Source organism: Eleutherodactylus coqui, chromosome 7, assembly GCF_035609145.1.
Source record: "Eleutherodactylus coqui strain aEleCoq1 chromosome 7, aEleCoq1.hap1, whole genome shotgun sequence".
NCBI lineage: Eukaryota > Metazoa > Chordata > Amphibia > Anura > Eleutherodactylidae > Eleutherodactylus > Eleutherodactylus coqui.
Window position 1 is genome coordinate 222,940,983 of NC_089843.1, and position 15,530 is coordinate 222,956,512.

The 15,530-nt window shown below is 46.3% G+C and overlaps 1 protein-coding gene across 2 annotated transcripts in view; it reads left to right on the top strand.

Annotated features, from left to right (window-relative positions):
• The window catches only part of LOC136573210 (phospholipid-transporting ATPase IK-like), a 170,370-nt gene that overhangs the window by 19,090 nt on the left and 135,750 nt on the right, over positions 1–15,530 (top strand). The window contains exons 2-3 of one of the 2 annotated variants that reach the window (XM_066574490.1): positions 2,714–2,860; positions 6,766–6,810. The gene's annotated coding sequence lies outside the window, so the exon portion shown is untranslated. The remainder of the gene's footprint in view (positions 1–2,713; positions 2,861–6,765; positions 6,811–15,530) is intronic. The other variant, XM_066574489.1, reaches the window with a different exon arrangement.

The window sequence follows — 15,530 nt, forward strand, 5'->3', positions numbered from 1 at the left end:
GCAGCAGATAGCAGACATATGTGCACAAAGACACAAGCAAGAACAGGGACAGGATCAGATGGTAAACAAAGGTACACACAGGAATAGGTACAGAATGCCTAAAGGCCCATTTACATGAAGCCATGATCGCTCAAAGATCGCTCAAACAACAGTGACAGCTTTGAGCGATCATTTTGCATAAACTATTAAGTAGCTACTCAGCTAATTAAGATCAATTAAGTGTGCAAATGAAGCCTCAGCTGAAAGCAGTTAATAGCCCCAGGGCTCTTATCAGCTTTCAGTTCTTTTGTTTTGTTTTCTCCAGAGGGAAACAATGCTATCAGCACTCCCCGTGGAAAACTGCTGAATGACGATTTTTAGGTTGGACTGAATTCAATGATCAGCTAGCAGTGCACGAAAAGTGCACGATGGGCGCGCATTTAGACGCAACGATTATCGCTCAAACGATCACCTTTTAGTGATTTTTGAGCAATTATCGCTCCATTTAAATGGGCCTTAAGTAGTGAGTGGAGCAGGCTCACACTAGGCTGAGAAAGGAACGTCAGGACACAGGCTTGTCAAAAACACAATTATCTCATTTAGCATCATAATTCAGTATATAGATATTATATATATATAATAGTATTTAAATAAGTAGGACCCAATATATTGAATACCACATATACTTGTGTTGCGAACACATCAAATATATATATACAGATTGCACTCAAATGGAGATACAATTCTTCTCTACTAGGCTGGTCTGTGTTAAGGAGATGAGTGCCAGTGTATGTGGGGTATAAGTAGTTCTTTGTCTCCTGTGATATGAAGGCACATGTGCCAGGACATCTATCGTCTATACAAAGAATATTATTGTATATTAGATGTAACTACTGCTGACCCAATGCTTTATTAACAAGGGACAGAATGTCTGAAGGATTGAGATGCTTTTAAATCATCAATGTACTACTTTCATGGCATCATATCCTGTAACCTGTGTCGCATACCACCACGTGTGACGCAGCACTTCATGAGGACCTGTATTGCCCCTTACTAACCCTCTACTAGAATATACTGTATTATTCTGACTGTAAGACGTAGTGTTCAGCAATCTTGCAGAAAAGTGTCTGCTCCTTATCGTCCAGAGAAAGGGGGTCTGGTAGATTCAGAGACCCCTGACTGCTGCCTTAATGATCTGGCAGTGCTCTGATCAATCATTGGAAGAACTCTGTAGCCATATATACCACAGTTGCACAGTCCTCTATCTCCTTGCCCAATCAGTCCCCTCCAGCAGGTAACACTGGAGATCACTCACATATCTTCCCCAGGGTGCAGATCTTCCTCTGTACACACAAGGAGAGAGAACAGCTAAGATCAAAAGTCTTGCAGTAGCAGCAGGGCTATAAATAATGTCATAACCAGCTGGAGCGGGTCTTGTACTACTGCACTTGTATGTGGGGGGTTAGTTGTAATAAAGTCAGTATTTTAACATGCATCTGCAGATGTGTGTGTGTGTGTGTGTGTGTGTGCGCGCATTTAGCAGAGCTGTATGAGCTGTGTGTGTGTGTGCATGTAGCAGAGCTGTATGAGCTGTGTGTGCGTGCATGTAGCAGAGCTGTATGAGCTGTGTGTGCGTGCATGTAGCAGAGCTGTATGAGCTGTGTGTGTGTGCATGTAGCAGAGCTGTGTGTGCGTGCATGTAGCAGAGCTGTATGAGCTGTGCGTGTGCATGTAACAGAGCTGTATGAGCTGTGTGCGCGTGCATGTAGCAGAGCTGTATGAGCTGTGTGTGCATGCAGCAGAGCTGTATGAGATGTGTGTGCATGCATGTAACAGAGCTGTATGAGCTGTGTGTGCGTGCATGTAGCAGAGCTGTGTGTGCGTGCATGTAGCAGAGTTGTATGAGCTGTGTGTGTGCATGTTACAGAGCTGTATGAGCTGTGTGTGCGTGCATGTAGCAGAGCTGTATGAGCTGTGTGTGCGTGCATGTAGCAGAGCTGTGTGTGCGTGCATGTAGCAGAGCTGTATGAGCTGTGTGTGTGCATGTTACAGAGCTGTATGAGCTGTGTGTGCGTGCATGTAGCAGAGCTGTATGAGCTGTGTGTGCGTGCATGTAGCAGAGCTGTGTGTGCGTGCATGTAGCAGAGCTGTATGAGCTGTGTGTGCATGCATGTAGCAGAGCTGTATGAGATGTGTGTGCATGCATGTAACAGAGCTGTATGAGATGTGTGTGCATGCATGTAACAGAGCTGTATGAGATGTGTGTGCGTGAATGCTGTAGAGCTGTATGTGTATGTAGCAGTGTTGTGCATGCTGCAGAGCTATGTGTCTATGTTGTAGAGCTGTGTGTGCTATGCACATGTAGAGTATGCATGCATCAGTGCTGTGTATGTGTAGCATTTTAGCTTATGTGCTTGCAGCATTGTTTGAATGGACACACTAGATTTAATAGCAACTGACTGTTCACTGTTAACCCCCTTTTCTATACTAGAATACCAACGTTAATGCTGGTAGCCCCTCCACTTTGTTAGCCCTCCCAACCCCCCAAGACATTCACATTAGTATGACATATCTTTTTCTGTGTACTGTTGTCTAAACCTGAGTGCATCTTATAGTCTGAAGAATACGGTATATCTGTGCATTACCCTTTTATGGCCTTTGTCCCTAACTGACTGTCCTCTACCCTATATGTACCTTTTGTTCATTATGTTTTTATTTATCTCTTTTTTTTTAGTTGACAAACGTAAAAAACATTGGAGGAACAGCTGGAACTAATTTAGGGGAGAAAATCTGGAGAACGCACCAAGAGGCTCCGGTGGGAAGAAATGACCCTAGATTTTCCTAAACCAATATTTCTGTGAAAAGTCATTGAACTGCAACCGTAAGTACAGGCGCCCTCTGTAGAAGAGTTGTAACCTGCTCAACACACAAATCATAATCCCAACCCTTCTGCAATAAGAACCCTTCCTTTAGCTCAAACGGCCGCTGTCACCACCCACCAATTTTTTAAATTAAGTATATCTTCTGTATTGAAAATGCTTTTGGGAGTCAGATAAGACTTTTCCTGAGGTTTGCGGACGATTATTTTCTTGATTGGATGGAATTGGACTAAAGCGGATTTCGATGCATTTGTGTCATCTAAATGCAACTAACATGATGAACATGAGGCTCATCTCACAGTTTAGTGATTATGAGCTTGAAGTTTTGGACATAAAGTTGGTGATTCAACAAGGGTGTCTTATGTATGATGGACTTTAGGAAGCTACCTGCCACTAATGTAATCACAATTGTTCTTCACCTCCAGAGGAAGAGGAGAACAAGAAGAGCACCCACAGAGTGAACATAAAACCTCTACCCACATGTTGCCCTTGGACAAATTTGAACCAAGAACTCCAGAACAGTGCTAAGAACCGAGTCACCATACTTCGTCTTCCTTCCTTCTTCTCTAGATGATGAGAAGAAGAACAACAACCACAAAGAGAATATACATAGCCCATGCAGAGGTTACCCTTGCTCAGGCTTGAGCCCAGTACTCTAAGGGAACTAAGTTACAAGCCTATGCTTTCTGCATTCTTCTTACTTCTTCTTCCTCTCCCTCTTCCTCCTCCTCCTTTTCCAGATAAGAATGAGAAAAAGGAAAATGTAGGAGAAAGAGGAGGAGGATGGAGAGAAGAAGGAAGAACCAGGAGAAGGAAAAGTTTGGTGGCTCAGTGGCTAGCACTGTTGCCTTATAGTTCTGAAATTAGGACTAGGTTGTCATCGAACTAAGAAATACATCTGCACGGAGTTTGTATGTTCTCTTTGTGTTTATTCCTTTTCTTTTCCATCCTCTCTTCCTCTGGAGAAGGACGAAGTGGGGTGTCTCAGTTACTAGTTCTGTTGTCCTGCAGCACTGGAGTCCAAGGCTCACATCTGACAAAGGGTGAAAGAACAATTATGGTGGCTCAGTTTTTAGCATTGTTGCTTTGCAGTGCTGGAGTTATAGGTTCAAATCTGTCCAAGGGAAACATCTAGATGGAGGTTTTCAAAACTCATGCAGATGTCGTCCTTGATGGGATTTGAACCTAGGACCCCAGCACTGCAAGGCAACAGTGATTTTGTGAATGCATTTCTCTCATATGCAAAAAAAATGGAACCTGCTCTATTTTTGTGGATATTTGCGCACCAGAGGTCCCCATGAACGTCTATGGGAGGCGCACAAATGCACACACAATACACAAGAGGATGCGTGAAAAACAGCACAGCTCTATAGGAAAAAGAAGCCATCTGGAACTCCTCGCTAGGCTAAGTAGCCATTTAAATGGGGCGTGTTTGCTGAACACAAATGAGCATGTCCTGCAGGCACAGAAAGTACCGTGAAATATGCTGATATAGGCAGAAAAGAGGTTTATGCATAGCGCAGATACCTTGCACAAAAACCCATCCGCCCGTGTGAAGGGGTTCATTCATTCAGACAGCCCTATGTGCGTTGTGCCCAGAAACTGAGGCGCAGCCTGCAACAGACAGCGCTTGGGCCCATCAGTCGCTCTCACAAATGCACTGCCTTCGGACATTGCTCAATGCTAACCCGTGAATCAGATGACAACACATGCTGCAATCTCCTCTCACATAGTCCAGCGATCTGTGTAAAAAGAGGTTGTGTGTGCAGCCTAATTGGCTATAGTGGGATCCATAGGTTGTCCGTACAAAACACAGACCGCACACGGACATAAAATCGGGCAAGATCTCTCAAGAATGTGACACATGAGCAAAAAAACTGCATTTCCCATTGCCTTTAATGGGACTGGCATCAGCATCCCACGACCTGCTAGGAGCGCGCGCGTGCGATGCGATGTGATACAAGGTTTCCCCATTGAAAACAATGAGAAACATTCCATGATCCTCCATCGCAACTTCACCAAAGTGATACAAGGCTGTTTCGATACAATAACGCCTCGCATGTTGGTGTGATGCCAGGCTGAGTTTCAAGGTCACGTGTTTAATTAGCCTAAGGGTCTGTTCACAAGGCAGACTTTTAATGTGGAATTTGACATGAAATCCACATTGATTCTGCATCAAATCTGCATCCTATTACTTTAAATGGGATTCTGTGCCGTAGTCTATAATGCAGATTTTTTCTACATTCCAAAAAAGTAAATAAGTGAATTCTTGACGTGAAATTTGAACCCTAACAAAACTAATGAAAAGGTGAGTAAGGCCGCTCTTACACCAGCTTTAGGGTCAGTTCAGGTAAGGCTGCTTTCACACCAGCGTTAGAGTCATTTCAGGTAAGGCTGCTCTCACACCGGCGTTAGGGTCAGTTCAGGTAAGGCTGCTCTCACACCGGCGTTAGGGTCAGTTCAGGTAAGGCTGCTCTCACACCGGCGTTAGGGTCAGTTCAGGTAAGGCTGCTCTCACACCAGCATTAGGGTCAGTTCAGGTAAGGCTGCTCTCACACCGGCGTTAGGGTCAGTTCAGGTAAGGCCGCTCTCACACCGGCGTTAGGGTCAGTTCAGGTAAGGCCGCTCTCACACCGGCGTTAGGGTCAGTTCAGGTAAGGCCGCTCTCACACCGGCATTAGGGTCAGTTCAGGTAAGGCCGCTCTCACACCGGCGTTAGGGTCAGTTCAGGTAAGGCCGCTTTCACACCGGCGTTAGGGTCAGTTTAGGTAAGGCTGCTCTCACACTGGCGTTAGGGTCAGTTCAGGTAAGGCCGCTCTCACACCGGCGTTAGGGTCAGTTCAGGTAAGGCTGCTCTCACACCAGCGTTAGGGTGGATTCAGACAACTGTATATCGGCTGGGTTTTCACGCCCAGCTGATATATGGCGTCTCTTTCTGCAGGGGGAGGAAGCTGGAAGAGCCAGGAGCAGTGCTCTGAGCTCCCGCCCCCTATCTGCCTCCTCTCCATACCCTCTCCGCCCCTCTGCACTATTTGCAATGAGATGAGGCGGAACGGGGGTGGGGCTAAGTTCCGGTAATGAGCTCCGCCCCCGCCCCGCCTCTCCTCATTGAAAATAGTGCAGGGGGGTGGAGAGGAGGCAGAAAGGGGGTGGGAGCTCAGAGCACTGCTCCCAGCTCTTCCAGCCTCCCCCCACTGCAGAGAGAGACGCCGTATATCGGCTGGGCGTGAAAACCCGGCCGATATACGGTCGTCTGAATCCAGCCTTAGGGTCAGTCCAGGGTTTACATCTCTCTGCTCCGTTTTTGGAGGAGAAAAACTGATATAAATCAAACTGATCCGTTCTTTTCCTCGCTGATTTTAATGGGGTTTCAAAAACACGGAAAGTAAATGGAAAGGCTTCTGTTTGCTTCTATTCCATCAGGTTTCCATTTTTAGGGACAGAAAAATAACTCTGCAGACTGCGCTCGTTACTCGGCGTAATGGAGGCAAACTGAAGCCTCTCCGCTTGCTTTCTTGTTTTTTTTGAAACCCCATTGAAATCAAGTTTTATTTTAGTTGTTCTCCAAAAATGGAGACAGAAAGTCTGAACTGACCCTAACAACAGGTGTGAAAGTAACCTAAGGTCAAGCAGCTCTAAACAATGTGTCCATGTGTTTACAGTTTCCTTACCACATTGTACTCAGTAGTTCAGAGCAGCGTATATCATTCTGTAATCCGATTGTTTGGGCCTGCAGGGGTTAACCTTTATCTGGGTGTTACTGTTTCTCTGCTCTGTCATTTAGGACAGTCGTTTGGTATTTGTTATATTACCGGTTTTGATGTCCTTAGAGTAGATCCATATGCAGTAGCGCTGCGTGTGTTCATGACGTCTCGCAGAACCTCTAACGCCTGGTGTCTGTCGGCAGCGTTACGCCCGGCGTCTTCCCGATCTGCGCTGACACTCAGCCACAGTAAGTGCGACTCTCATTCAGAAACAATAAGACTATTTCACCATCTCTTTACCTTAAAACATATTTTCTGACTCTTCTCTTTCTTTTTACTATTGCTGTCACACAAATTGGGGGAATCCGGGATGTAGAAATCGATGATCTGTCCTTAGATAGGCCATCAATATGTGATTTGGGGGGTCGGTCGCCCAGGACCACCATGATCAGCTGATTCAAGGGGCCATCACACTTGTCCAAGCACTGCGGACACTTCAGTATTTACATTCCAGTGTGACTCTTTTACAATACAGCTTTTTGTAGAAGTCGTTCTGAGTACTGCAGGCGTCTGCCATTCACTTCAATGGGACAAGGCTGCAATACTTGGAACAGCCATTCTGAAAAGCATGGTGAGTATGAACAGGATTGTACTCGGATGTAAACATTGAAGCGGTTATCCAGGCAGCACTCGCTGGGATACCCCTTGGTCCAAGAGAAAGCACTGCTCCGACTCCTGTGTAGTGGCCGGCGCTGGTAATTGCAGGCAGGGGTCCCATTGTTTTCAGTGAGCGCTGCTCCTGCAGTTATGAGCATCGGCCACTACACAGGAGTCGGAGCAGTGCTCTCTCTCCAACCGTAGTATCCTAGTGGGCACTGCCTGGATAACCCCTTTATGGGGTCCTGGTTTCTGGTACCTGGCTTGAGATTTCCATGGTGATCTGGGATGGTGTTGGTGGCACGGAGGTTTGGGGAGGGCTCACAGGGGGTCTGGGAGCCGACATGTATTGCTTTCAGAAACAATCTTTAATGAAACATAAAAGAAAAGAGTTAAATAGTTTAAGTTCGGTTTGGGGGCGTCTCATGGCCATGTTGGCTACTACAGAGGAACAGCTTGAGCGGTATTGTGTTAAAAGCCCAGGACTCATCTATTGTGTTTCTAAAAACCCTAACCCGGTAACCTCAGTTCCAATCTAAGCCCTCTTTTTCCTGTGCAATGGGTTTTTCGAAAGTCCATACTGGGCCACCAGTAATGTGGTGTCTGATATCAATGCTGTTGGCTAATCGAGCCGAACATCAAGGTCAGCGAAACCATACCCCCCTTATGTTCCCTTCAGTCAGCTGAGCGGTGGAGGTGCTCACTGATCAGATATGGCTGGTCCATCCTGAGGACTGACCCCCAGTTTCTACAATCAGGGGAACACCTGTAACTTCTATGCTTGGAGCCTAACCCACAAACTGCTCAGCCGTTTTCTTGCTATTTTTCTTTATTTTTTGTCCTACAAAAAGAAGTGTTACAACTTTTTATGCAAGTTTTAGGCAATTTTAGAGGCAACTCTTAGCTTTTGCAAATTCTACCAAAATTAAGTGTAAGCTAATTATTAGTAAATGATGAACTATGTCTTTTCGGATGCATGGATGTAATATATGGATGGCTTAAAGGGGCTGTCCGCTTTCTACAGGTTTTGCTGTTTTTATTTACTTAGTTATTGAATAGGAAATCATAAAGTTTTTTTTACATGTATTTAATATTCTGGTTACTTACCAGTGAAGGGCCCCCTATTTGTACAGTAGAATGGTATAGGTAATAGACTGGTCCGTACATAGTAAATGTGTGGGTAAAGTACTTGCTGTCATGGTTGTTGCCTGGTCAGCAGTTCAAGGGTGAGGAGGGCGCTAAGAGGAGACACTATTACTATTGGGGCGACTAAGGGGTGCACTATTACTATTGGGGCCACCAACAGGGGCTCTATTACTACCAGCACCACTAAGGGGGGGGGGGGCACTAGTACACTGAAGCTATGGGGGGAGTACTGTTACTATAGGAACCACTGAGAGGGGATACTATTATTGGGGCCAATAAGGGAAGGCACTATTACTATTTGGAGGCCACTAAGAGGGGCACTATTACCTGTTGAGGGCACTATAACTTTGTAGGGCCACAAAAGGGGCATTAGAATGGTGGGGTGATTATTAGAGATAGCAGCAGGATGGGGAGGTACAAGTCGTGGCTGCAAGAAGTCTTCATAGTGGCCTGGGACCAAAAAACATCACCAATCAGAAGAAACCATCAGCTGTAATGTTTGGAGGTGACTGCACTGTAATCACTATCATCGTGTAGAGCTTGTATCTGACTACTATATTGTGACTGCATCATTTAAAGGTATACTTGAATTGAGTCGCTGTATCTAAGCCTGGTGTATCTGAGCCCATCTTGTTATAAGGGTTGTTTTACAGAATATATATATTAATTTGGGGGAAATTCTTAGTTTTGCCATGTGGCTTCTGAGTTCTCTGTCTGCTTCTGACTATAGTCATGACCAGCCCCTAAACCATATATAGCGACCAATAGGAGGGGTGTCTGTAGCTGGTGCCTCATTACAGGGCCATGGTCAGCTGACATACATGAGGTAATGGTGGTGGCACCTTAGTACAGGAGGCCTTAGAGCATGGTGCCACGGTGTAAGAAGAGTAACAGCCAGAAGTAAGTTTATTCTTACATGTTCAGGTGGAATAAGAGGTAAAGCGATACATTGTGATGAACTGCACCCCCAACCACGTCTCCCCTTACCTTGGCTGGTATTTTTGGGGACAAAGGATGTCAACCCTTTATGGGACCTCTCAATCATGGCATGTGACCCCGATATTCAGCTGACACTGATCAGGGACCTAATAGGTGATAGTAGATTATTGTGGAGCACAAGTCCTGCAGTATTACCTGCAGCGTCTGTCGGTGTCTGTGAGAAGCAGCTCTTATATTCTACTCCCCATCTCTGTGTCGTGTTTTTCTCCAGTTAAAGGGATTTTCCCAGAATTAAAAAAAGTTAAAAGGGCTTAAAGCAAATAAAAATTGCAGTTGCAGCATCCGAGGAGCAGGCCCACAGCCGAGGAGATAGCGGGGTAAATAAGGACCTTGTCACGGGGCTCTACCATCTCCCGCCCTGGGTGTAGCTCGGGACCCGACCAAGTTACTACTGGAGGAGATCACAGTGAAAAGTAGCCAGAGGTTACCTGTAGTCTTCATGTCACTCGTGACGCCACCGTTCCATCGTCTGCAGTGAATCTTGATGACGACGATAACTTAGTCCACACACAGGGAAACTTTCTGGACAAAACCGGTAACGATCGGTAATGTCCATTTACTGTAACTTTTAGTAAAGTCAACTTTACAACAGTAGATTGGCACAGATACAACAAGATTAGGCGGTGTGACGGAGGATTCTCGGGGTATTCCAAACAATCCACAGTCCTAGTTATCTGTGTGATCCCGCTCCCGGTGACTCTCTCTCCTACTCTCTATCGGTTCGCTCTCACACTTCTTGTGCCTTCCTTCTAGCCAAGCATGGTTCTTCTGTCTCACTCAGTGCTTAGTGGTAGTACTGGCATATCCTGGGTAGACGGGTCCCAGACCAAGCAGAAGGGAATCACGCAGCTTCCTTCATTTTCTCCACACACAGACCAATAAATGTTTGTGGGGTTCACTCACTTGAAGACTACACTGAATTTTGCTAACAACTGTCTCTTGCAAGAACCAGAAGCAGACTCTCCTCATAGCATCCTTGCAAACACATATATCTGCCATGGTCATATGACACACAACATGATACATTTTCCAAACATACCCCAGACATTAACCCATTCTGTGCTGCAGAGGTGCAATACACATAAAGCAAATGCACACTACACATAAGACACTGACAAGACAATGGTACGAGACAGACATATAACATTATGGAGGGGCCCCACTAACTCTGGGCCACTACACAGTCCAGTGCTGTAGACTCAGTGCCCGCCACATGGAACCTGGAACAAACGGCGGGCAGTCATGTACATTTTTTTCGAAAAAGTATGAAAAACAAAGTGGATTCCCACAACCATTGGAGTCCAGGCCTGTGGAAAGCGGGGCGTCATACGCGCTTGCAAGTGACCAGCTGCTTGTAGTCAAGTGGCGTAACACAAAAGCTGTCTATATACTCTGGACTGTAAACGCTGACAGCTTCGTAGTAGTATGGAAGAGGAGGCTGACACGGGCAAGAGAGAACCTGTCTGCATCACAGACTACAACAAAGTTTATGGGGGTGTAGACCAGTCCAACCAGGTGCTTCAGCTATACCGGGTGAAGCGATAGGCCAGGACCTGGAATAAAAGGGTAGTGATCTACCTTATTCAGACCGCTACCTGTAATCCGTAATTTACAAGGAGCCTCGGGAACGCTCGCCTTCCTGCAGTTCCAGGAGCAGCTTGTTGAGCGCCTTCAGTGTGAGACCGCTGCAACTCAGCAAGATTACGGAGACTCACAGAGCGACACTTTACATCCCCTCCCTACCGCCGAGATCACGAAATACCCCCAAAAAAAGCCTGAGAGGAGGGGGGGGGGATACCCGGTTTTATTGCCCCATGTGCCCATCCCAACCCGCCTCCATAATTACCCCAATATTAACTCTATCTAAGATGTAGGAAACACCACAATGGAGGAGGGGGAGGGGGGGGGGGTTCTGTTTTGGAAGTCATTTATACTTTGCTTTTTTTCTCAGATGGTGAAACAGATTTTACCTCTTATAAATTATTTTTAATATTTTTCTTGGACAATTGATCACAGTAGCAAAGAGTTACCTACAACTCCCAGCAGGCATAGAGCTTGTCTACTGGCCAGCACTGTAGCTCCGCCCCCAGCTCACAGGTCCTACAACTCCCAACAGGCATAGAGCTTGTCTACCGGCCAGCACTGTAGCTCCGCCCCCAGCTCACAGGTCCTACAAATTACCAGCACCTACCTGCCTCTCACCCAGAGTGCCAGAGAGCTGCTGAAGGAGGCAGACCAGACCTTCTAGTCTCTTTCTCAAACAGCTGGAGTTACGTGCTTATAAGATGTCTAGTGAAGGAATGGAGGTCCATAATGTTACCGTTAGTGGTCAGTGTGGACAGGCGCGAGTAGGAGTCTGTGTAGGCCACTCTGGACACTGCCCCTTATATATACTGTAGGTGATTGGTTGATTTGCGCACATAGCGGCTCATACCCCGGCTCGCTGGGACCTGTTATTCTCTTCCTCGTCACTTGACACATTTGTCACTTATATATGGATGGAGCTAGAAAAATGTTGTCCAACCAGCCGCTGTGAACAACGATCCTGTCTTTTTAAGCCCTAGGGCTGTTGTTTCATCTTGTGCACAGACTTGAGTTGTCACATACTTGGATACATTTCCTCCGCTGCTTTGGACATACCGCCCTTCACTGCCGTATAGCAGATTTTTCCGGCTATACCGTTCACAATGACATCAGATTGACACAAATGTGAGACACGTTCTTTATTAGCAAGACAGTTATATGAGCAGCAGAAGTATCCCTGCCTTCACTTCTAAGGGCCTAGTTCTTAAAATTGGTGATCTTCTGGTGGTTTTCCCTCTTTTTGGCAGCTCATGTCTTCTACAAGTGAGTAAAGCGGCCTGGATGTATCCACTTGTGCCCTGATAGCAAGTGGGTGTTCCCACCATTATAAGCCCACCTATTGGTTAAGTCAGCAGATTGGGGGTACTGCAGAACACAGGAGAACCAGTGCAATAAAATGTGGGTTGTGTCTCCCCAATTTTCCCTGCTTTATATAAAATACTGAAAGTGACAGATTTGTGAAAAAAAATGAAATGTTAGATGTTTTTCACCAGAATAACATTAAAGGGGTTGTCCCGCGCCGAAACGTTTTTTGTTTTTTTTTCAAACCCCCCCCGTTCGGCGCGAGACAACCCCGATGCAGGGACCTAAAGAAAGCTTACCGGAGCGCTTACCTTAATCCCCACGCTCCGGTGACTTCTATACTTACCGGTGAAGATGGCCGCCGGGATCATCTTCCTCCGTGGACCGCAGCTCTTCTGTGCGGTCCATTGCCGATTCCAGCCTCCTGATTGGCTGGAATCGGCACGTGACGGGGCGGAGCTACACGGAGCCCCATAGAGAACAGGAGAAGAACCGGACTGCGCAAGCGCGGCTAATTTGGCCATCGGAGGGCGAAAATTAGTCGGCACCATGGAGACGAGGACGCCAGCAACGGAGCAGGTAAGTATAAAACTTTTTATAACTTCTGTATGGCTCATAATTAATGCACAATGTACATTACAAAGTGCATTAATATGGCCATACAGAAGTGTATAGACCCACTTGCTGCCGCGGGACAACCCCTTTAAATCATGCAAAAATATGGGTTTGAAAGGCTCTGTATGCAACACCCCAGAGGGCAGACTCCAAGCACCTGGCTAATGTGAAGAACCGGAGGGATGACACACAGCCAAGGCCAGAGCAGGATCCCAGGCCAGCTTCCACAGCCCTATGATAGGGAATGCCAATAAACGGGATGGGGGGGGAGTAGTAGTACTGATCACTCGTGACGCCACCATTCCCACACACGGGCACTCTATGCGGCAGAGAAAATAACACAGAGACTTGTGTATAGTACCTCGGGTCCCCAGGAACAGTTAGGGCCCGGTATAACTTTTACTGAATGAATAACACTTTACAACAAGTATTCAGGGCAAGGCAGGTACAACTCATTTTCAAGAGGAACAAGCTAGAGCTCAGAGGTCAGGAGGATACACAGGCTGAATACGGCCCTACAGTCCACGTTATTTGTATGTCACTGGTCCTGGACTGAGAGCACTCCGTAGGAGGAAGGGGGGTAGGGGTCACTCCACAGACTCGCTGGCAGACAATTATTAACAGACATGGCACAAACAATAAACACCTTGCACGGCAGATACGTGAGTGTAGCTCAATCATGTACCTCTGTGTGGTGATCCTAACTTTGGATGGTTGCACAGGAAAAGCCTGTAGTGTGAACTGGTACCTGCACAGAATTATTGTAGGTCTGTCTCTCTGAGGGCGGGACTCACTCCTCTCACATCCACACTCCAAACACAACGGGATGTCACTCCTCTTCCATCTTCACCTACATGGAAGCTGAAGATGCTTCCATGCGGCTCTGTGTTAGCACTCTCTTGGGTCCCTGAACAAGATCGCACTCGCAGATTGAAGATGGAACTCCTTTCCCGCTCTCAATCACTCCTATTTATACCTTCACTTGTACCACATGACAAGACAAACTGATACATCTACACGCAGGCAATGATTTTATTACTGTTAACCTCTCAAGCGCCGCAGCCATGCAACACATATATTGGATATGACAGGACAGGCTTTGCACAGTGCATCTATATAGGACAAAACATGTATGACATTTATGGGGGGGACCAGGATGGTGTTCAGGGACACTACAGTTTCCCCCCTACTTAAGAAAAAGCCATCCCATCGCCTCTGAAACAGAGTGTATACATCCAGGCCATCTTGAGTGTATTACTTTCATCCCCTTTAAGGACACACTGCTCAGTCACGGAGTGTGCAAGGCGAAACCTGTAAACACAACTCCTCCCCCTGGTCACCTATATGTTAGGATGTACCCACCCCAGTGTACTCTGACTAAAGGAAGTGTCATTTCTGTGTGGCTTCTATTCATGGCAGCGTGTAAGGAATTGACTTGCAAGTACATTAGAGGAAAATCTACCAGGCTGGACAGAATCCTAGTATTGCTATGGAGCTTCATTCATTACTTTACTCCAGAGGCTAGTATTGTAAGATCAGTGGAATGACCATCACTGTTTCTTACTGTGAGGAGAAACGCACTGTTACCAAACACAAAAATATGAAAAGGCGACTGGCAGGAAAAAGAGTGGAGCAGTCAGTAGCTTCAGTCAATACTGCTGTCTGTGATTTGAATGAGGTGAATGAAAGGCCCCGCCAAGCATACCATGACTGTACTGAATTTGCATAAATTAGCATTAAATTGATTGTACTAGACTAAACATTAATTATGCATGAAAATATTAAATGAATTTGTGCATGACTAATTATTTTTAGAGAGAGAGCATGAGCAAATAAACTTTTAAACTTGCAATGCGCCTTTACTTTACTTCCTCCAGCACACAATTAAACATTTTAAACGTTATGCAACTTTTTGAAAAACTTTTCAACATGAAAAAGAACATTACTTTGCAGTTTTTGCATTATGAAAAAAACAGGAAAAACAAGGACTGTCTCTTACGTAAAGAGTCCTATGGAAAGTGGAAGTCATTCTGTGGTAACAGCACTCCACCAATCTCTGCCCACCGGTTCTCAGCTGCTGCAGCACCATCTCCTACCAGTGACTCCTCATTGTCCTCCATCCTTGCGGAGCTGGTAGATGTAGTGTCCATGCTGAGCACATGGGACACAGCGGGTCTCCGCAACAGTGTCTGTGGGAGCAAACGAGCCGGAGTCTTTCCACCATAAAATGGAAGCTGAAGTTGGCGTCCCCGTACATGAGTACGAATGGACGCAGCAGTTCTGGGATATATTCCCACACGCTTCCATTGCCCCGGTGAGTCAGAATCCATACCGGGTGGGATGCCTGGGCAGTCACTCCTTTCCTCATGAAGAAATGCTGCGTTGGAGGAGGCCTTGTAGAGCCTTCCATGTCCTCAGGCATTGGGAAAGTAAGCAGCCTAGTGATTTGTGGTTCACAGCTGCCACAGGAACTCGGCGCAGCCTACTTGTTCTGCCAGTGGGATTCATCTTATCAATTGCCTTGCCAAAAATGCTATGAGCCCAGGAGTCTGCAGCCGCAATTAGCCCCTCCCACTTTGGGCACCAATAAGTCTATTGAGTAGGGGTAGTTCCCCCCCTACTTTGCGCCAAGCCACGGCGTTGTCTTTTTAGCACCAAGCAACTT